General features: G+C 46.1%; 1 protein-coding gene across 1 annotated transcript in view; it reads left to right on the top strand.

Annotated features, from left to right (window-relative positions):
* Nucleotides 1-23,984, top strand: part of NUP42 (nucleoporin 42) — a 528,594-nt gene that overhangs the window by 110,896 nt on the left and 393,714 nt on the right. The window lies entirely within an intron of this gene.

Here is a 23,984-nt window from a genome sequence, read left to right as displayed (position 1 = left end):
TCGAGATGGACGTTGAAGAGCCAGGGTGAGAGGTTGGAGCCCTGCGGGAACACCATGTGGAGATGGGAGGTAGGAGAGGAGAGAGAGCCCAGGATGACCTGTGAGTGACTGTCAGTGAGGAAGGAGGTCAGCCAGTCCAGTGCCCACTCCGAGATAGCAAGAGTATCTTGGAGATGTTTTATGAGGATGGAATGGTTGAACGTATCAAATGCAGAGGAAACATCCAGCAGAATGAGGACAGCTGGGGAGTTAGTGTCAAGAGATGCAAGCAGTTCTTCACAGGTGTTCAGAAGAGCATTTTCCGTGCCTCTGAATGTTTGGAATTCAGATTGATAGTCTTGTAGATACCCATCTCCTCAGCACACAGGATAAAATACCAATTCTATCCCTCTACCCCTATTTTACATCATCTCTTTCTCTTTAGTTTCACACTTTGAACCTACCCCACTGCACAAGGGTCTTTGGACTTGGGTTAAAGCAATGGCTTTTTTGTCCAAATTAACTTCATTACAGAAATGCATTGCTCATCATAATAAAGCGTAGCATTGGTGCAAAAATAGACAGGTAACCTCGAGACAGCCAATGGGGGAAAGAGTGTTGGGGAGAAGTTGTGAATAGGTAGGGGGTGTTTAGGGTAACTGGAAAAAGGGTTAGGATTCTTGAATTGGATAGTTACAGAGAGTAAAGGGAAACATCATACACTTCATGAAACATAGTAATGTAACCCTCTTAATTCGTGGGTTAATTAACCTCCTGAACCTCCTCCTACTAGCAGTATATAATCCTTCGAGGGGATTGGGTCCTCCGACGTATTCCATATCTTTGACAGTAATCACCACAGCTGTGCTGCTTCGGAAAATGTTCTGCGTCCGACGTCGATGCGCCGTCCCCGAGGACCTCCTCCGATGGCAGACGTCACCCGATGTGATAAGTAGGACGCGCGATGCCCGTAGCCTCAGTTCCGTTTTTTGCGGGGCTTTCGAAGGATGAATCGAGAGGCGACTCTCCGCGTCATCGTCGGAGGTCCAGTGGGTCTCCTTCCAGGAGTCGGTCTCGCCACTCCTCTGCCTCTTCGAGGCATTCCTGGAAGCGCCGGCATCGGTCGCCTTCTCCGTCCTCTTCCGAGGACTCCGCCCGTCAGCGGGTCGCTTATCCCACCATGCAAGCGACACCGGAGGAATGGGCTTCCTTCGGGAAGAAGATGTTAGCGATTCTCGAATCGCAGGGCACAGGTCCGCCCGCGCCTCCGAGTGGGGTTGGTCGTGATCGGTCGAGAGACACCGCTTGCACGCCTTTGGGCTCGGGTGGTCGGCACGGTTCGCGGGAGAGGTCCCACTCGGACATGGGTAACCGTTCTTGCCATGCTCGTTTCAGGTCCCGGTCCTCGACACGCTCGAGACCGCGTGATCCTGTGCAGTCTTTGAGGAAGACGTTGACGCCTGTGGCGCCGAGATCGTCAACGGCCTCCCTCGAGGCTCTGCCTCCGAGGGGGTCGTCAACGCTGTCGGCGCCTAGGTCGTCGAAGGACACGCTCGGAGCTCTGGCTTTCGAGGCCTGTGTCAACGCGGCGCTGCGGCTGACGTCAACGCCGATTCATTCGGCGGCCTCAATGCCTTTTGAGGCGGTGGTGTCGGAGTTGCCCCGTGGCATGGGTGAAGCCCTTAGAAAGGCTCTGGCTAAGGTCAGGCATAGCTTTGGCCCCCAGGTGCCTTCCTCTAACCGCCTGGAGTACATTTCAGAGGTTGATGAGGGCTCTGATGAGGGCTTAGTTCCGGATAGGGTGCCAGATGAGCTTCTCTCGGGCCATAGCCAATTTGAAGACCTGAGGCAGTCACTGCATGATGCCAGTGGACTGGACACCTCTCCGGAGGTGGAGTTTTGTAGGCCTCAGCCTGGCACTCATGCTGATTCTTCGTACCGGCGCCTTATGTCTCGGGTCACCGAGTACTTGGGATGGTTGGCTCCCCCAGGGGAGTTTGTTCAGGATGAACTTAAGGACATCCTCGATCTTGGTCCCCCCACTGACCCGGTACTGCCATTTCATATGGCTCTGCAGAGAAGGGTGGCGGCGGCTTGGACTGCTCCGGAGAGTCTCCCGGCAGTGGGCAAGTCTTTGTGGCGAAAATACCGTCCAGCCAGTAGCTACCCCTGCTACTTGTCCAGGCACCCAACTCCAGAGAGTTTGGTGGTGCAGGCGGCTACGGCCCCGGCAAAGCAGGCGTCGTATCCTACCATCCCTCCGGATAGGGACGACAAACGTTTTGATGGCTGGGCGATGAAAGTGTTTTCTTTAGGAGGTATGGCGCTTCAGGCGGCCAACTCCGTATGTGCCTAGTCTCGTTTCACACACACACACTCTGTGGAACTGTGTTGCATTAGCGGCTGAACATATTCCCGAAGGGGACGAACAGGATGGTTTCCTTGCTATGGTCCAGGATGGCAAGGATGCCATGTGTGAGGCCCTTCAGTCGGGTTTGGACATGGCAGATTGTGTCAGCCGGTCCATGGCGGCGAGCACCGTAATACGCAGGTTTGCGTTGTTGCGGAAGTCGGGGTTCGCTCCTGATGTACAGTCCCGGCTCCTCAACATGCCCTTTGACGGTGAACATCTTTTTGGCAGCAAGGCTGACTAGTGCCTTGAGAGGTTGCAGACCTCCAAAGCTGCGTCGAAGTCGTTGGGCGCTGCAGTTCGACAACCTCCGCCTTTTCGTCCTAGGGGACAACAATGGAGGGGAGGTTCCTTTCGTTATTACTCATCCTTCAGTAAAGCGAGAGGAGCTGTCGGTCAAAGAGGCCACCGTAGGAGTACCAGAGGTTGAAAACAGGGTACTCGAGGTGCCAAAGCCGCTCGGGCAGTTGCCTCTTTGCCCTCAGGCAACGCCGCAGCCGCTACCACTCAGTCATGAGGCCATGTCCCATGGTTAGCCGGTTGGGGGAAGGCTGGCGCAGCATCTTCTAGTGGCGTGCCATTACTTCAGATGTGTGGGTTCTGAAGATCATAACCCACGGCTACTATCTTTCCTTTCGGCAGAGGCCTCACGACAATCCACCTGGGAACCTCTCTTTGAAGTGTCCGGATCCGCTCCTTGCGCAGGAAATTCAAGCCCTGCTGGAGAAAGGCGCCATAGAACTGGTGCCTGTAGCGGAGAGGAACAAGAGATGGTATTTCCCTTATTTTTTTATTTAGAAGAAAGACGGGGGATTGAGACCCATCATGGACTTGCGCGGTTTGAACAAACTCCTACGGAAGGACAAGTTCAAGATGGTCACTCTCTCTAAAGTCCTCCAGGCCCTTCAACTTCAGGACTGGTTGGTGTCTCTCGACCTCAAGGACGCTTACTTCCATGTGCCAATCCATCCCAAGCACAAGAAGTACCTGAGGTTCGCGGTTGGCGACTCACACTTTCAGTTTCGGGTCCTGCTGTTCGGATTGACCTCCGCCCGAGGGTTTTCACCAAGCTCATGGTGGTGGTGGCAGCGCATCTCAGGAAAGGGGATTCACGTCTGCCCCTACCTGGACGATTGGTTGATCAGGGGGAGCTCTCCTGAGCAAGTCCGGGATCATCTGTCCGTCACCTGCCACTCCCTTCACAAGCTGGGCTTCTCCCTCAATTTAAAGAAGTCCCATTTGACGCCAACACAGTGGCTCCAGTACATCGGAGCAGTGCTCGACACATCCCTGGGGCTGTTTTCCTCCCCAGGTGAGGGCTCTTCACATTCAGCAGATGGTGCACAAGTTTCAACTTGCCCAGATGCTCCCGGCGTTCGAGTTCTTGAGGTTGCTCGGCCTCATGGCATCCTGCATTCTTCTGGTGCCAGAGGCTCGTCTGCGGATGAGATCTTTGCAGTGGGCACTCAAGATGCAGTGGTTGCAATCTTCCGGCAGGATGTCGGACCCTGTTCAGGTGCTGCCTCGGTCGCCCCAGGACCTTCTGTGGTGGGCCGTCGAAGGCAATCTGATGAAGGGGGCTCTGTTTTGGCTTCCCTGGCCGGAGGTGACGATCGTGACGGACACATTCCTCACGGGATGGGGAGCTCATGCCAACGAGTTGACAGTCAGCGGTCGTTGGTCTCCGTCGGAGTACAGACTCCATATCAATCTGTTGGAGCTGAGGGCCGTCAGGCTAGCCCTGAAGGCTTTTCTGCCGACTGTGCGAGGAAAGAGTGTCCTGATCCTGACGGACAACACGGTGGCCATGCACTACCTCAACAAATAGGGGGAGGGGGGGGACAGGGTCACTTCCTCTGTGCAGGGAGGCGATGCAGCTAGAGTTCTGGGCCATCCAGCAGGAAGTTTCGATCTCGGCTGTTCATCTGGCCGGAGACTACAACGAGACGGCGGACGCTCTGAGCAGGCAGAGCACGATCTCTCACGAGTGGGAGCTGGCTCAGTAGATTCTCCTGGAGATCTTCGCTCTTTGGGGGACCCCTCAAGTGGATCTCTTCGCCTCCAGTGTCAACCGGAAGTGCGAAAGGTTCTGCTTGCGGGAATTTCCTCCAAAAGGAGCCTTAGGAGACGCGTTTGTGGTGGAGTGGTCATTCCCATTGCTGTACGTGTTTCCTCCAGTCCCCGTCATCCCGCAAGTACTGCAGAGGTTACGGAGGTTCAGATCCCAGATGATCCTCATGCTCCCGCGTGGGCCCGGAGGACGTGGTACCCGGACTTTCTCGACTTGTCCATCTGCCCTCCATGTCGTCTTCCCTACCGAGACGATCTGCTCTCATGGGAGGGGGGGGTCAGGTTCTCCATCCAGAAGTCAGATACCTCAACCTTCACGCTTGGCTTCTGAAAGGTTGAGGTATAAGGATTGGGACCTCCCTGAAGACGTGTTGAAGGTGTTGCTCTCTGCCAGACGGCCGGCAACAAAGTCTCTGTACCGTTGCCGTTGGTGTAAATTCTGCGACTGGTGCAGAGTTAAGAATGTGGGTCCTTTTGAATGTGACATTCCCATGGTTCTGTCTTTTTTTGCTTTCTTTGGCCCACAGGGTCTTGCAAGTGGGTACCATTTAAAGGTTACCTGGCAGCGCTGTCCATATTTAAGCGCTCGTCTGAAGAATGTTCCTATTTTAAGATTCCCTTAATTTCTCAGTTTTTGAAAGGGTTCACTAATGTGTTCCCTCCGTCACCTTTTCTGGTGCCCGGTTGGGATTTGAACCTTGTTCTTAAGTTTCTGATGGGTGCTCCGTTTGAGCCTTTGCATTCTTGCCCTTTGAGGCTGTTAACTCTGAAAACTGTGTTTTTGGTTGCGGTTACTTCCGCTCGCAGAGTGAGTTACAGGCACTTTCAGTTAAGCCACCCTTCACTGTGTTTCATAAGGACAGGGTTGTCCTTCGAGTTCGTCCTTCCTTTCTTCCGAAGGTGGTTTTGGAATTTCATTTGGGCCAGAAGGTTGGTCTTCCGGCATTCTATCCTCCTCCGCATCCTGATAAGGAAGAGGAGAGGCTCCATAGGCTTGATCCTAGGAGAGCGTTGAGCGCTTATATTTCACGCATGTCCCAGGTCAGAGTGGATGATCCACTCTTCATTGGTTACGCTGGAAAGCGTTTGGGACAAGCTGTGACGAAATAGACTGTCTCGTTGGATTATTTTGGCCATCTCTGAGTGTTACCGCTTGGCGGGTAAGGACCCACAGGCTGGCTTGTGGGCCCATTCTACCAGAGGAGTGGCTGCGTCTACTGCCCTGCAGAGGGGTGTTCCTATTCGTCACATCTGTGATGCAGCCACCTGGGCTTCTGTACATACTTTTGTACGTCACTACTCCCTTGATTCCATCCGAGGACAGGATCTGGCCTTTGGCAAGGCAGTCCTTTATTCCGCAATTTGATTGGGCATGCTAATTTTGTGTTCTAAATTTTCCCACCTCCTTGCTTTGGTACTTCTTTGGGAGTCTGTCAAAGATATGGAATACGTCGGAGGGCCCAATCCCCTCGAAGAACAAGTTACTCTCTTACCTGGTAACGTTCTTTCGATGGGATGGTCCGACGACATATTCCATATCGCTCCCTCCCTACCTTCCCCGCTGCAGAATTTCTTATGCGCTTGCAGCTTACGTTTCCGCAAGGCCTTGTGTGTCTGACTGGCAGAAGACTGGTGACACACGTTCTGGGGGGAAAAAACTACAACTGAGGCTACGGGCGTCGTGCGTCCTACTTATCACATCGGGTGACTTTGGCCGTCGGAGAAAGTCCTCGGGACGGCGCATCGACGTAGGACGCAGACGCCAAAAATGTTCCGAAGCAGCACAGCTGTGGTGATTACTGTCAAAGATATGGAATACGTAGTCGGACCATCCCATCGAAAGAACGTTGCCAGGTAAGAGAGTAACTTGTTCTTCTTAGGATAATGTGTCCTAGAACCTGTATCTCAAAACATTCATTCCTTAATCAAGCGATTAACATAAGCACATGGTATTTTCAGGAAAATCTCCTGCACCAGCAGTAGCACACACCATGAAACATGGCATAAAACAAGTAATCGGCATAGCATATTACATATACCAGCAGCACCGCAACCATTTCTCCATTGGGACCCTTTTCTTGCTTTGCGACAGTGATTATTTCCATAGGGTACACTTATGAACTGTTATGAGTTGTAACATGCCCCATCTTATGAGTTGACAAGAGCAAGCGGCAACAGACCACACATTGCATCCCTGACAATCCAGTTCACACCCCAAGCGTTCATTAACGGGACATCTGCCTCCCGCAGCGCTCACTGATTAGAGTTCATGGAGGCAATAGTGTCATGTCGTAACGCATGTGGCCGCAAATGGCGCAGTCTTCCCTTTTCCCACTCTTCACCCCTGATAACCTGCATGTACTTAACTGAGGCAGGCCAGATGGCACCTCCTCAGGCAAAGCGGCTCCTGTGTTGAGCGCTGGTTACTGTGATGTGTTTTGTGCCTCAGTGAGGAATAAGGAAGGAGCCGTGGCTCCTCAGAGCTTTGTCAGCGATGTCCCTCTCTCCTCCTCCTCACCACAGAGGGCTCGGGTCTGCCAGTTCTTCATCTTGAGCTCCTTCGGCCCGTGCTTACAACACCAACAATCGCCAACAAGCAGCACAAGGCGGGTGAGCACTCTGCAACCCCATGTCCTCATGGGAAATGTAGTTTTCTGAGTCCTTTGGCCCGGGCCTGAAACGGGCCTGCTGAGCTCCCAACAAGCCCCTTTTTCCTCACAACTGCTGTTGCTCGGTAATCCCTCTCAAGCTGTTTGTAATATGGGCTCCTTCCTCTTACCACTCCTACAGCCTGTTGGCATCTAAGTGCTCAAGCTGTCTGGTGATTTATCAACGTCTCAGCAGTGCGACTGCCTTTTTGCTATTATCCAGCATTGCTCTCTGTTGCATGCCTTCTCTCTCCAGCTTACTGTGCTAGTTGGTCACATTGAGGTTCCCTATGGACTACAAGTAAGAAGTCCTTCCTTTGGCTTACACATTTTTTTTTCTTTTTTTATTTGTTTATGGTTTAAAAAAAACCTTTTCAAAGTTTTTACATTTCAACAAATTGAATTAATCTAAACACAATTCCAGTCCATATTCATATAAGATATAACAAATAAAATTAACATTCGACATCTGACAATACATGAACAGCTTCTAGGTTAGTTTGTAATACATGAAGCTCGCAAAACCCATATGTTTTTACTAAAAGATGCGTATCTACTGCCACCCAAAACATAAAATAGAAAGCAATATTGAACATCACTCCATTTACACTTCATATCGATAACACGAATATATTTCACTTTGTATCGTTATTTTGGCAGTATGTCAATTGCAATACTAACACTGCAGACGCTTAACTGATATAGGAGTCGCGTTGGTTGGATACATTTGCATAAGGGGTAAAAGACTATTTGCAATTAAAAGGTCAGCGATCGGGTTACGGTTACTTCAGTGCGCGAATTGTCCCATAGAGTACATAAATGAGTACTAGATCTTCATAAAAGTTGCATATCGTAATGGCCCACTAGTTCACAATGGACTCGAAATTAGTGAGCTATTTTTATTTTTGCATCAGTACAGTCATGAGACACTAGTTCAATTTCAATGACTTTCAATAACTGTACCAGTGCAAATATCAAGGGTTTGATTGCCCAACATCATCCTAGTCATAAGGATTCGAGAGAGTCTTCCAATTCGATATTGGTAAATCTCATTAGCAGGTTTGTTTGCGTGACCCTAGAGTGAGGGCATTCCAACACTAAGTGTTTGAGGGTTTTGTTTAGTTCAGTACAAAACGGGAAGCGGCAGTTCGCTGCATGTTCATACCCTTTTACACTTTCCAATAGCCTACTCCTTTCTCAAGCATAAAATTGATTACATTTAAAACGCATGTAATGCATGCAGGTAAAATTACACGGAAATATAGTTGGGTAAGTACAATGCGGTACTCTTTTCTGAGTTTGCTTTGCGTATTCACTAGAGGTGTTGTATCTGCGTAGTTCATAGATTGTGCTGATCCAGTCCCTTTCAAATAACTTTTTTTTGACGTATGCTGGTCTAGTGCATAAATCATAGGGCGCAACATCTAGTTAATCAAGCAGACCGTTCATTTTCCCATGCAATTGCCTAAAAGAACATACACTATTTCCCAGTAACATTTGATGAAAAACCTGATGAGAATTTCTGGGGGATCAAGAATTTTAGCATCGTTAGCCAGAGCTCGTTATTCCAATCAACAGGAGAGTGACATAAGGCCAAGCTCATGTCTAACTATACAGTTTGGGATTGATAACGATAGGTGCAGTGCATATTTCAATAAGCAATTTATATAAATCCAAATCGGAAATGGTTTTAGGAAAATGAAGTAAACCTTATTCCTGAATCAGTTTGGCTGAAATGTATTATAAAACACAAGTTCACCCCAGAGATCCTGGTTGTTTTCTTTATCCTTTTGAGGAAGATATATGATATGATTAATTATATCACGCTCATACACAGGTGTTTCAAAGGGCAAATTAACACCATTGTCTGAAGAAATGGCAAGGATGATAGAAAAAATAAAACCATCCCGTTCCCCTGGCCCTGATGGAATCTCAAATTTGATAATCAAAAAAGATTTTCAGAACTGGGCTCCAAAAGATGTTGAGTACGGGGCTCCTACGTTGAATAAACATTTTAGGACCATTAGAGAAACGGGACAGCTGCCACTAGCCGTAAAGCATTCATTTTAAATCCTATATTTAAATAAGGCTGTAGAGAGAATCCTCAAAACATTGCACTTTTAGCCATGGTAGATCCTACATCCAAATTATTTGCTCAAATACTGCTATCTGAAATCAATATTTGGTCTACAAAAAATAAACTATTGGGGAACCAACAATCTGGTTTCCCAGAAAGGTCTGAGTATCCTTACTAATCTCTGGTTGCTTTTCTATTTAATTTGGACTACTTTGACTAATAAAGATGCTGCTTTGTTAATTCTTTTTGTAGATTACAAAGCAGCTTTTAACACAGTGGACCTGAGGCTGCTTGGGCCAAATTAGAAAAATTGAACTTAAACCCAATGATTCTCCACTTTGTCAAAGTACTTTACTCTGATAACCTTGTACAGTTAAGATTCTCACAAGAAGGTTTACTGTCTAACAAGATGGAAACCAATTTTGGTCTTAAACAAGGGTGTCCGCTGACCCCCATTCATTACAAGTTTTATGTGGTGGACATTGGAACTGCCTTGGAGGGCTGCCACAGTTTTCCAACTGGGATAGGCCAGCAAACTATTGCTTGCTTGGCCTATTCTGATGCCACCCTCTTGCTTGACAGAACGGAGATTGGCCTCCAATGAAGTTTCCAGGCCTTGAGTGAAGATTCTAAATAAAATGGCTTGATTATCAAGTATGCGAAAACGAAAGTGTTGTAAGTCGGTACTAGGAAGAGAAGGCACTCAAATGGTATGTATGGAAGATGGATAATGAGATCATCCAGATTGGCAACTCTTATACTTGTTTAGTGGTTTTAGTCTGATTCATTAAAAATCAGCACTTGGAGAAATGTGTCACAGGGAAAGCTGAAAGAAGTGTAATGCAATCAAGAACTTCATCAGATTTAAAGGTGGTTACTCAAACAAAGGTTTCCTAAAATGATATAATGCAAGTCTAGCTCCTACTATGCTTTTTGACCTTTTTACCAATCTGTAAATGTATTGGTTGAGAAAATTGTAAAGTAAACTGTGGCGTAGAATGCTGGGTGAGAACTCTGCTCCCATCGAGGCAATAAGGTGTGAGTTAGTTCTCACATACTTGGCTACTCAGAAAAAGATTTGAATGCGTCCATACTGGTGAAGAACAAAGAAATTGGCCAATACTTGGGACAAATAATGTGACCATTCATTCTCTCAAAAAAGATCACCTTTATGTGATGCAGAGTTTTCGGTGGAGAAACCTTGCTTGTTTCTTAAACATTTATATAATTCCAATGTGAGAAGATGTATTATTCAATTTAGACTAGAATTGTTTCCCACATTGGCTAAAATAGGGACATGGGAGGATATCCCTTACCATGCAAGACTTTGCAGCATTTGTAAAAAGGAAATTGAGACTCAGGGGCATTTATCAACTGTGTAGGATTACAGGAACTTTACCGTTAAGTCTATCCTAATCTGAAGAACCAACTTGGAAATGTTTAATCTGATCAAATATGGGGCCTTTTATACTATGGTAATTGCACTATGTTGAATTCTGCACTGTATCACATTTGGCTGAAGATAAGAGAAACTGAGTGAGTCAATGATCACTTCCATTGAAGACATGAAATAATCCTAATTGGATTCTTTTTTTTTTCGTATTGCTTGATTTGAAGGAAATGTACTTTTAACTGGTGTAACTTGAATTATTGTAGATGTTTTATCGTTGGATCTTTTATAGTGAATATTGTATTGACTTTCCCTTTTACTGAATATTGACTATTGTCATTTTTTTCTTGATAATTGTAGTTTTTAAAGGTGTAATTGACCATAACACACTTTAATGAAACATTTCAGAAAACAACTATTTAAATTCTGAAACCCTATACGAGAAATGCACTGCAGGAAACCTGACCATATGGAGACTACTCGACCCACACCTAGCATAAAAGAATCCTGAAACGGCTAGCTTTTTTTCTTCAAAACATGAATCTTCTTTACGCCTAGCCCTATTCTTCCTCGTCAAAATAATTGTGATCTGTCTCTCCTGGCCAATGGAGGATTGAACAAAGAAAATGAGGCATTAGGAGGTTATTTAATTGATAAATTGAAGTGTCTGTGAGTGTGATGCTCTCAGTAGAAATGGCTGCGTCATCGGACTTATATTGGAAAACATTTGTTGCAAGGGAGTTTGGGACTAAAACTAGGTAAGGAAGATGAGCGTGGAGCTAATAGTCTATATTTTTTATTTTTTTATTTAACAGTTGTTTATAGTTTACATAGACTTATAAACTTTTACAACATATCAAAACATTTCAATTTAAAAGAAATGTGTTAAATTAGATTTCCAAACATCTTCATACAAGATTCTTAGTCTTGTTACTATTTGAACACAATTTTCCTCATGAATGTAACATATTTTTAAAATGAAAAGGCACACCATTTTCGAGTCAGCCAAATTGCAAATGTGAACTAGAAATGAGCCATCATGGCTCCCAATCTACCACATTCAGTATCTGTCTCTGTGGTTTGATTTAAACTCCTATTGTAGTTTATCAATTCCTCGTCAATTTTAACCAATAACCTGGACAAAACCAGAATTAGACGCATACTATCTCCACACATGCAACGTTCCCAAAAGACAATTCTTGAAATCTCGGTCACACCTGGGCAGAATTCACCCAAAAGTATACGCCTATCTTCATCAAAGTGAGGACAATAGACCACTAGATGTTTTGTTGTTTCTATCTGTTTTTTGCATAGACAGAAGCGACAACTTATGTCACTATTCAGAGATTTGGCCATATCCCACTTTTGGATGCGTTCCAAGGTGGAGAACTGGTTTAGCTTAAATCTCAGGTAGATATGTCTAACCTTGTTACATGGACATTTCATCAAATATAAAGGGCAGGATCCCCTCTTTCTAGGTCTTTTTGCATAGTCAGAGTATAAAAGATATTCTTTATTTGATTCTAGAGTCATAATCCAATCATAAAGTTTGAATTTATTTTTAGGGGAGCCCAAGTATTAGATCTTCGATGGATACATCAATTGATTCTAATATGTTGTCTTTTTTTTTTTTTTTTTTACTGTTCAAAGGATAGTACTAAACCATCCTTTAATAGTGCATTTAGATCCTGAAAGAGGGAGTCTCTCGGAGGCGATAGTATTTTTGCATATCCTGAAAGTTGTCGCCACTTCCATCTTGCTGCTAACGAAGATAACCCCACCTCGTGGCGTACAATCGAGTTGGGAATTGACACTGCCAAGCCCAATGTACGTTTCCACGGAGCCCCTTGAATCCTATTCAGAATTAAGTCTATATCCAGGCTGAAAAGAATAATAGGTTAAACTTTTAGTATGTAAAAATCAATAAGGGGTAACATTGAAAATGTACAATATTTCCCATACATAATCTTCATCATTGCAAACCTTGGGCATGACCTACCTTTCAAGTACTCCTCCCAAGCTTTATACGAGCTGACCTCCGCTAGAGGATATCCCAGGTATTTTATGGATTTATTTTGTTCCAATCTAGCTCCCGCAATAGTCCAAAAATAAGATTTCATCTTTTTGCCATTGCGAAAGATAATGATTTTAGACGTTTCTGGGTTAGGAACAAGATTATGTAACAGGACATACTCATGAAAGCAGTTTAGTTTGTTCTGCAGGCCATACGGGGTCCTATCAAATATAACAATGTTGTCTGCAAAACCCAGCCAGTCCATCTTTAAGTTTCCCAGTCTAGCAAGAAACATGTTTATTCCGGTCCATAGCATGTCACAAAGCTAGAGGTTAAACAGTGTGGCTGCAAGGTTGCAGCCCTGTTTAACCCCCATGACAATAGGAGGAGTAAGGGTCCCCTCTTTATTTACTCTTACTTGATAACAGGCGTTGTGAAGCATAGCAATTCATTGAACAAGTCTTTTGGGAAAACCCAGATGGAGAAGTTTACCCCATAACACTTCCCTACTAAAACAGTGCAGTCTAGCTGGGCACACATCGATTCTCCTGCACTAGCACTCTATCCTAAACTGTCAACAGCACCTGCCCACGTGCCGGACCTCTGAGCTGCTTAATGGGGCCCAGCCAGCCCTCCTAAATCCTAACCTGGCAGAATGGACACACGCATCTTAAAGTTAACTCTTAGATTCTCCCATACATGGACTTCGGTCCCCAAGGGCGTTCCAACCACAAAGCGCATTGAGGCCATGCAAATTGGAAAATGGGGCGATATACATGACTACAATACAATTCAATACAATGCCACCATATGGACAAGTGGTAACTTTTTGGTCATACAATTACATTTCAGTGTCTATTGAAAAGAAAGGTTATATAAAATTCAATACAAGTAAATGACATACATGGAGAATAGAGGCCACTATAAAATATGTACAAATGCTGCTACTTGATAATTACCCTTTGTGAAGTATGAACAGTGGAGAAAAAATATTTAGGGTTGTTTTATCACAGATGAAATGTCTGCAGCGGAAATGACTGCATGAGAAATGTACGTTATACAAAATTGTTCTTGAATTTGCATTTCGGAACCCCACTCCATCTCCCAGCCCCCTACTTACTTGAATTGTCAATGCGGTTTTTGGGCTGGGGGATAGATATATATCACAGGGACAATATAGAGGTGAAATGGGTCTCTAGCTGGTGAATTGAGAGAGATTAGGAAGGTAGCGTGAGGTTCGTTTTTTAGGAAAATATAGCAGTGAAAAAGCAAAAATCGTTTTTTAAAAGTGAAAGGCAAGTTTTATTTAAACTAGATTTAATGGCTAAGAAAAGAGGAATGCCACCCGTGAATATCAAAGTTACGCTGCAGTTGTAACCCTTCATGCAGTGTACCCCTTTTCTTTAGGGAACATTAATTTCTTTCAACACAATATCGCTAATGACTTATGATCTATGCAAGACTGAAATGAAGAGAAAAGTGGCGCTAATGCTTGGAGATCAAGGGCAAGAGGCAGAGAGAATTCTGACAGTTGGACAAGTTATCAGGATATGGATACGGTTGCTTAGAGAGTGAAACAAAGACAAAGGGTCAAGATTGGGTAGACTATGTGTTATGGGATGTGGGATACTCCCAGTCCATGCTTGGTTTTGGGAATTTTGGAACAGTCAACGGGGTTCCGGTCACTGCACCGCTCGGGTCACCAGGTAGCGGTCTCTCCTGGCAAAAGACAGCTGGGCAAAGGTCTGGTCACCAGATGGCAAGTACAGCTGAGCAATTTGGGTCACTGGATGGCACAGGTAGTGGACAAGCCGGTCTGGTCTCAGGATGCTAAGGTACCACAGCTTTAACCCTTTTTAATGGGATTTTAGTGGGAAGTACTTTAGGCCTTTGCTGCAGTAGAGTCAGCTATGCTCTGGCCTGGCAGTGAAATCTGGTCAGTTTTGCTTTGGCCTTGTAGTGGAATCTGGAGTCTGGCAGGATGAATGTGGAAGATCAGGAACGCAGGTGCAGGAAATTCAGCAGAGAGTCTGTCTGGAGCTCTGTCAACCAATCTTATTTATAGAGCATGGTGACCTCACAGAATTATTGGTGGGCAGAACTGAGCTAGGCCTACCTCCAAGAAGCGGATAGGACAATCAATGTTGGTTGCCTCCTCGAGGAGGAGTCCCAGTTTATCAGGTTGCACTTTATGAGGTAAAAAGCCATCCCACAGTCCTTTTTGCCAAAAATCTGTCATAACCTAATTTACACATTTATACATTTTTGGCACTTTAACCAATCACATGGGCAGATTGCATATTGTAGGTAGAGCATAGTAGTCCAATCCTCACGGTTGTGGGACCTTGTTTCGCCCTTCTACCAGTTTTTCGCACTTTTCAGTGAGAATTGTATTACCTAAAATTGTATAACTTTATACATGGGTGTGGATTATCATTAGGCATGTAAGTATGATATGATATGGTATTTGTAACGCGCCTATACACAGGTGTTTCAAGGCGCGACGAGGCAGGGAGGGGAGGGACAAGGGGAGACAGACAACGATCCTACTAGGCCAGGTGTCATTCAGATCGCGCAAGTGCAGGGGTGGGGGAGGGGGAAAAGTGCAAGGGGAAGGGGGGGGGGAGTGCAGTAAGGTAAGTGGCGTAAAGTAATAAATAAATAGGGCCAGCTGGAGGTAAGTGCAGAGCAAGTGCTGGGGAAGGGGGGGGCTGTAGGGATACAGAGACAGTCCCGCAGTGCAAAGGGGTTCCAGCAGGGCATCCGTGCAAGAGGAGAGTGGCTGGGCCCAGGACCGAGGCCGTTTAGAGTGGTCCAGTTGCAGGATAAGTGCAGTTTCAGTGAAGAATTCATTAGCTGTTCAGCAGGGGAGAGGGAGAGAGAAAGCAGAAGCAAAGAGGAAGGTTTTGAGGTGCTTCCGGAACCGGAGATGGTTCTCCTCAAGTTTCAGGGAGGCAGGAAGGCTGTTCCAGAGGGAGGCCCCTGCCGCGGAGAGAGATCTACTCCCAGCTCGTTGCTTCGAGAAGCGGCTAACCCTGAGGGAATTGGAGGCGGATGAGCGAAGGGCTCGGGAAGGAAGATATTTGGGAAGAGAGAGTTGAAGGTATTTAGGACCCAGGCCCCAGAAGGCCTTGTGGACAATGCAGAGGGTTTTGAACTTTATCCTCGCAGCCACTGGGAGCCAGTGTAGAGATTTCAGTCCTGGAGAGATACGGTCCCTGGGCTTGAGGCCAAGGACAAGTCTCGCAGTTCTGTTCTGGATGAGTTGCAGAGGGCGGAGAGTGGAGGCAGGCAGATTAAGATAGAGGCTGTTACAGTAGTCCAGCTTCGAGAGAACCAGGGCTCGGGAGACAGTGAGCTTCTGGGGGAAGGAGAGGAAGGGAAGAATACCTCTGAGGAGGTGCAGCTGGTAGTGTGACCTCTTGGCGACGTCAGAAATATGAGGAGAGAAGGAGAGTGTGGAGTCGAAGATGACCCCAAGGTTTTTTGCCTTGCAGGTAGGAGCAGGGAGGGGGCCAAGGGAGGCAGGCCAGAGAGCTGCAGGGAAGGAGGGAGTGGGAGTACCGATGAGTAGAATCTCAGTCTTACTGGCATTAAGGCAGAGGTCATTGGCGGCACACCATTCTTGGATAGCAGACAGACAGTCAGAGATGAGGGAAGGAGAGGGGGAGGCTTAGGGTAGCCTGAAAATGAGCTGGGTATTGTCCGCATAGCACTGGAAATTAGGGCAGAGAGCGGCGATGCGGTGGGCAAGGAGTGCCAGATACTGGTTGAACAGCCAGGGAGAGAGATTAGATCCCTGGGGGACACCACAGGTGGAGAAAAAGATGTCGGAGAGGAAGGACCCCAGTTGGACCTGGGAGGGTCGATTTGAAAGGAAAGAGGTCAGCCACGCCAGAGCCTGACCAGTGATACCCAGGTTTTCCCGGAGACGGTTGAGCAGGATGGCATGGTTGACCGTGTCAAAGGCAGAGGAGAGATCGAGCTGAATGAGAACACACGGAGTGTTGGAATCGAGGTTCAAGAGCAGGTCTTCACGGATGTTCAGGAGAGCAGTTTCCGTGCTTCTGGCAGCTCTGAAGCCAGATTGATGGTCATGAAGACTACCAACAGATTCCGCATGGAGGTTAAGCTGGGAGATGGCCAGTTTCTCCAGGAGCTTGCCCAGGAAGGGAGTGATGGAGATAGGGCGATAGTTAGCCGGGCAGGAGGGGTCGGCGGAGGGTTTCTTGAGAAGAGGGTGCACAAGGGAGTGCTTGAGGGGGGAAGGGAAGACTCCAGAGGCGAAGGAGTGGTTGCAAAAGTCAGCCAGGCAGGAGCCAGGGAGTCGATGTGGTCCTTGATAGTTTTGGAGGAACAGGGGTGAACCTGTTTAGATGAGACTTTCATTGATCGGACTTGTCTGGAAACCTCGTCAGCAGAGAAAGGTGGAAAGGCAGAGAAAGAGGGAGGAGGGGTGACCGCAGAAGGGCCAGAGGAAGGGCCGGGTAGGGAGGGAGGGAGGTGAAAGGAGGAGAGCGAGGACAGGATGTCCTGAGTTTTAGAGATGAAGTGAGAGGCCAGTGCAGAGCAGAGGGCCTGGGAGGGGGGACAGGAGAGGTAGAGACTGCAACAGGGTTGGCCAGCTCCTTGCAGATTTTAAAGAGTTCGGCGGAGTTGTTTGATGCCGCAGAGATGCGGGCTTGGATAAGGGCTCTCTTCTTGGTGAGAACGGAGAGCCGGTACTGCCTTTGGAGCAGGCGGCAGGCCAGTTTGTCAGAGGATGAACATGAAGCACGCCATTTCCTCTCTGCAACCCTGCACTTGCGTTTTAGGGTGGCGAGATCCGAGTCATACCAGGAGTTACATTTGGCTTTGGGCTTCAGGCGGATTCTCATGATGGGGGCAAGGATATCAAGAGTAACAGATATAGCAGAGTGGAGCATGGAGAGGGCTGTGTCAGGGTGGGAGTCAGCCGAAGGGGCAGGGGGGCGAGAAGGTAGCAGCGAAAGCCTCAACTGACACACGCTTCATGGGTCGGATGACCGAGAAGGTGGGTGGCAGTGAAGAGGGTGGCTTAGCCTGTGGGGTAGGCAGGGTGAGGTGGGAGGATAGGAGAAAGTGATCACTCCAGGAGAGAGGAGTGGAGAGAGGGACGGAGAGGGGAAGGTCAGAAGAGATCAGAGCATCAGGAGTGTGCCCAGCAGAGTGAGTAGGCCCAGATGGGAGAATAGAGAGTGAGAGAGAGTCGCAGAGGTCACGAAAGAGACCAGTGGGGGGACTGGAGGCATCAAGGTGGATGTTAGTGGTGGAAGTAGTAAAATTTGCAATGGCATCATGGATACTTTCATTATAATACCCAATTATCTGCCATTTCTATTCCCCATGTGTCAGTGAAGTCTATGACGTCTTAAATGAAAGCCCATAAAATCACATTTAAACTGTTAACTTTTCACATTTTTGCAAAGTCCTGTGGCAAAGATAAAAGTCTTACAAGTTGTATTTATAAAATAGTCGTAGGAAACAAATGTTCAGTATTGTTTCCCATATACAGGCATAGCTTTCAAGCTACCCCCTCAATCCAGGGTTGTCAGAGATTTCCTTTTGAAGCTTCCTGTAGAAGTCACAAGTAGGTGTGATTTTTCACTTGGCACAACCGTCACCTGGAAGTTCCATTGTAAGATGGCTCAGCCCAGACCCAAGTCTGATTAGTATGTGAAGTTCCTTTGTCTTGGTCAGTCAAAGTTTCCAACCTAGCAATTCCCACGTTCATGTCCAGGAAGTGTAAGGTGGTTCCCCGGCGGGGGACGAAGGCGACCTCCAGCCGTGTGGAGGCTCGGAGCGGGGATGGCTCTGCTTCGAGCCTCCTTATTGGCTGATCGGCTGCCACGCCCCCCCGACGGGGACAAAGGCATGGAATCCGAGGGATTCCCGGCTAGGTAATGCCCTGGCGAGGACCAATCAAAATGGTCCTTTCATTCTGATTGCGCCCTCGCCGGTTACTAATATATGATGCACAATTATATGCATACAAACAAATCATTTTCTAAAATGTAAACGTATTAAAATGTTAGTAATCTTAGACTCTTGCGAGAACATCATCCGCAAATTTAGTAATCACTTCCTGGAGCTACTTGACACACATGCACCACTTAAAAATAAACAGGCTCGCCCTAATCCCAACCACCAGCATTGGTTTACGCCTGACCTGAGCATTCTCAAGACAGCTAAAAGGAAATTAGAAAGAACATGGCTTAAAACCCCTTCAGAGGAAAATAAAGACAATTGGAAAAAATGTGATCTCTTATACAGAGCTAAACTGACGGAAGTAAAAAAAGATTTCTACAATGCTCAAATCACCAGTGCCTCCAATTCCGACGGGAAATTATTCCAAATCTTAAAATCCTTCGAAAAACCACCTACACTTTCCTCTCCCTTCCAACCAACTTTGACAGATTGTGAAGCAGTTCAACTTGCCTTCTCAAATAAAATTTAAAAAGCCAGAGACTCCATCATAAGTTGCAATGTATCGATCCCACCTCCATCTGTGCAACCTAGGATAACGAACCCTGACTTAAACATTCCTAAATTCATATTCTCCCCAGTTTCTACTAAAGACATGAATGACACACTTTCCGCCATGAATTGCACCACCTGCGCTGAAAACATCGTACCTCCAAAACTGATTTTCGACAACGCTGAAATCTTTTCCCCTTTTCTCTGTCGTATGACAAATGCCTCCTTTAGAGATTGTAAAGTGCCTACTGGAATTAAAACTGTCACAGTCACTCCCTTAGTCAAGAAACCCGGACTAGATCAACAAGACCCCACTAATCTAAGACCCATTATCAATTGTAATTTTCTGTTGAAGGTACTTGATAAAGTAGCAACCAAACAACTGCAAGAGTATATAGACCAACACATCCTGCTACACCCCCAACAGTCGGGCTTTAGAAGTGCTCACAGCACAGAGTCAGCACTGCTGGACTTGCAGACCGAAACGTTGAGCATCTTGGATAAAGGCAAGACAGGACTGTTAATCCTCTTGGACCTCTCGGCAGCTTTCGATTTATTAGATCATGAAAAGCTCCGAGAGGCCCGAGGTGTAGCTGGAAATTGCTCCCAAGATGCAATAGATTGGGTTTCATCTTTCCTAGAAGACAGGAATTCTAAAATCAATTGGGGAGGCCATTCCACCTCCCCCAAACCTGTAGATTGTGGCGTCCCTCAGGGAGCTAGTTTTTCTCCCTTACTCTTTAATTTATATATTCGTTGCCTCTGCAACATTCTATCACAACTTGGAATCTTCTTCACTAATTGTGTTGATGATACACAGCTCATTATGGAATTGAGTGGAAATCATTCTATAGACAACGACAAGCTATCGGTCATATAACACCATAGAAAACTGGATGTTAACACACTGGATGTGTCTCAATAGTTCCAAAACGGAACTCCTCACTTTTTGGAAACGCAAAAGCCTTAAACAATCTTGGCCCGGACTACTCCGAATTCTCTATAAAAGATTCCACTATCAAGGTATCAAATAAGGTCAAAACCTTAGGTATTTACCTACAATCCTCCCTAGGCGCAGAAGCCCAGACCGCTTATCTTAAGCGAAATTGCCAATCTTATCAAAGGCTCCTCTGGCGTATTAGACCATTCTTAAACACCAAGAATAGTGCCACGATAGGGAGAGCTACTATTCTGTCTCGCTTGGACTATGGAAATGCATTAATGCTTAGCGCCAGTAACAACTGCCTGAAACAATGCCAGACTATCCAAAATAATGCTGTCAGGTCCATTGTAAACAAACCTAAGCGAGAACACATTACTAAGGACAGGAATGATCTTCATTGGCTGGCAGTGAAAGAACGGATCTTGTTTAAATCACTGACCTTAACCCACCGATGTCTCTACGGCACGGCGCCAGCATATTTAAAAAGAAAATTCAGCTGGTATGAGCCACGTCGCTGCCTGAGATCTACCAAACAAGGATTGATCAATCCCTGTCCCCCAGGCAAAGCCACCGGCCTAGGTCAAGCTTTCCCAAACCTGGCGATCTCTCACTGGAATAAACTGCCTTGCAGCCTTAGACTGGAAAGCAACATTCTATTTTTCAGGAAGCAATTGAAGACCTTCCTCTTCAAATAACTAGGCTTCTACTTCATCGCTCTGGGTCGCTTCTCTTGCTTCTCGTCTCCCTTCTTTTGTGTTGTCCTGTGAAATTATTGTCCCAGAGTCTTTTTGTCGCGCCCTGATGCTTGCGAGCTTCGGCGCGTAATAAATAAATAAAATAAATAAAAACAAAACCTAAACTATTTTCATACAATATATTTGTGTGTTCCGTCTAGCACAAAACATTACATGTGTATTTTCAATCACTCTACTAACAAACGGAACACCAACTAAAGATATGTTGCACCCTGTCCTAGGTTTAAACAAAGAAAATATTAATTAAGCCTTACCATCAAACTTTGCACTCAGAATGCCTGACAGCGCATTCACAGAGCAGTCTTCTGAGAGTTAATGACTTGATTGGAGCTGTAGATGCGCTTCTGGTGTAATAAAGCATGTCTCAACCAGGTCTTCCTTCAGTCTCTCGATGTATAAGCACTATGCTTGTCCTTGGTAAAAGCAAGCAGTCCTGTTTAGCATGAGCATTGGCAAAGCCATCAGTTTTGGCATATACAAGTACGGGGCATTTGCCAGGCACTGCTATTAGATGCCACTATGAATTATCTGGGACAAGCCCATCCTGGCCTTTTATATTGGTAATTATCTCGCAACTGTGGGTGAGGGGGACACACAGGCTGTAGAGCTTGTGGATGCAGAGCACATGCCAGGTTGCAAGCTCTCCACAGGCCCATTACCTTTTACTCGCCTTAATGTAATTTTCACTCGCCAATTGCAAGTGGCGAGTGTAAATTGTGCGGCCTGTACACTATTTAGTAACATTTATTTCAGCAAATAACCAATGTAGACACAACCTATGCATTGTACATTGACATTTAAATTACAATAGTCATGCCTTACATAAACAAATACACAAACACCTAATTTCAACTATAAAATATTTACTAAATAGATGAAGTAGTAAAAAAGCACCCCAAATATACACATTACAAACCTAAATCCATGCAAACCATGCAACAAATTCCATAGCCTTCACAGATCAAGGATACTCACCTTCCTGTGGTCAATGCTGCAGCCATTGCATACATTAATGTATTTTTCAATTGCTATATTAACAGATTTTCAGTATTGCTATATTAATAACAGATTTTGAGTAAACGGTTTGTTTGAATTGGTACATTTTGTGATGCATGGAAAAGTTCATGAGAACCATATCTCCAACCCTTTGTGTTGGTAGCAGTACCCTAAACATAACCATTTGTGACTGTCCATCAGGATTGTTTCGGCTTAGTGATGTTATATGTTATGTCATCAGTGATGTCATCTATGCCATTTACAGTGCCATCATTGTGCTAGTTGTTAGTCTGAGCAGTGCATGATGGGGGCATGAGTTAGGGTTGCATAACTTACCATAACTGGTGAATTTCTTTGGTTTTTCGAATATCCACTGCAACCAAAATGTTCATTTAAACAAAGTTTTTTTTAAATAATGTATATCTCCAAGAATCTGCCGTAAACACAAGTCCAGGTGACAAACCGACAAAGTGCCATGGACTAAGGAAAATGGAACCTATGAATGATTAATAATTGCCAAACGTTCCATCCTACAACAGGACTGCCTCTGGCAAATGTTAAAATGCAAAAACAACTTTGCATATTTACAATCATATTGCTATTACAGCCATTTCCTCATGTCCATGGTCTGACCACCATATCATCACCTTCCCCTTCAAGAAACAGACCCACAACCAAGCCATACCCCAATCTGTCACGCAGCACCCGGAGGCTATCCAAAGAATCATTTTCCCCACTCCTCACCCCACTCTGCCCAGAATCTCTTAATTTCACAGACCCAGATGTACTAATTGATATATACATCAGCACCCTCACCAAAGCGGTAGACCTGGCAGCCCTGCTACTCCTACAGAAAGCAAAACCAGTAGGGCACCTCAATACCTAGTTCATTGAAGATCTCCAGGCTCAGCGCAACAAAAAAAGATTGGCAGAAGCCATCTGTAAAAAACTCATCGGCAGCATCCAAAATTGCATTCAACAAGATAGCTTTGCTCGGAATGATCGCTTGTTTGTACTGAGTAGCTAACACCTACAACACTAGAATAGCTAACGCCAGCTCCAACTCCCAAGGACTATTTAAAATTCTTGGGGAACTAGAATGATCTCACACCGCCCCTCCCCGCCCCCCCCCCAATCCTCCTGCCACCATCTCCAAAGATGAGAACTGGTGCTGCAAGAAACCAGCCTTGACCAAAGCTCTCCACCGCCACGCTTCCCCTACCTACTCATCTGAACAGCCTCCCTTCAGCTTCAGAGATCTCTGAAATTGAAACCGCCAACATCATTAAAAATCTAAAACCTTCCAAGTGTAAAGGGGACATCTGCCCAGCCAACGTTATTAAAGACTGCGCAGAATCCCTTATACCTTTCACCAATGCCTCCTTCACAAGCGTCTAAGTCTCAAAGAATCTTGGGTCCTCCCACTGCTAAAAAATCCGACACTCGACCCCCCCCCCCTCCCCGGCCCAAATAAATGCTGCCCCATCACCACTGTGCCTTTTTTAATAAAATAATTCTTGACAGAGCAGCGTACACCCGAATGCAATCTTACTTCGAAGAAAACCACATTTAGGGGATGCGCCAATCTGGCTCTAGATCGGGCCACTGCATGGAGACGGCGCTCCTTGACCTAAAAAAACAGACATGATCAAAGGCAAAGGAAAGCTGGTGCTGCCTCCTCATCCTACTAGACCTCTCGGCTGCCTTCGACCTGGTTAATCTCCAAACGCTATGCCATCACCTCACAGAGGCAGCCAATTTCTCGCCAGAGGCAACATCTTGGGTAGCTTCCTTCTTGGAGGGCAGATCCAGGAGTCTTTTCCGACCTGGTCAGCACACCACCCATTCCTACCCACTGTGGAGTCCCACAAGGTTCCTGTTTCTCCCCTGGCCTTTACAACATATTCACCAAACACCTCTTCAACCTCCTAGTCGGCATCCGCATATCCCACATGAACTATGCCGATGACACTGATATTGTCCTAATCCTGACAATTAGCTATGAGGAAGACTCCCGCACCATTAACAACGTCTACTCAACAATCCAATCTTGGATGGCAGAAAATGTCCTATGCTTAAATGACCAGACGGAAATCTTACTAATGGGAACCCCAGCAATGCTCAAGAACCTAGTTTTTATTTATTTTTGTTAATTTTTTAAAAAAGAAGTCCCCCCCCCCCCCCCAACTGAAAGTGCACTGGCTCCC

This window comes from Ambystoma mexicanum, chromosome 2q (assembly GCF_040938575.1).
Source record: "Ambystoma mexicanum isolate Mex_15411 chromosome 2q, UKY_AmexF1_1, whole genome shotgun sequence".
NCBI classification, from domain to species: Eukaryota; Metazoa; Chordata; class Amphibia; order Caudata; family Ambystomatidae; genus Ambystoma; species Ambystoma mexicanum.
The sequence above is the reverse complement of the archived record's forward strand: the minus strand, read 5'-3'. Positions and strand labels throughout refer to the sequence as shown.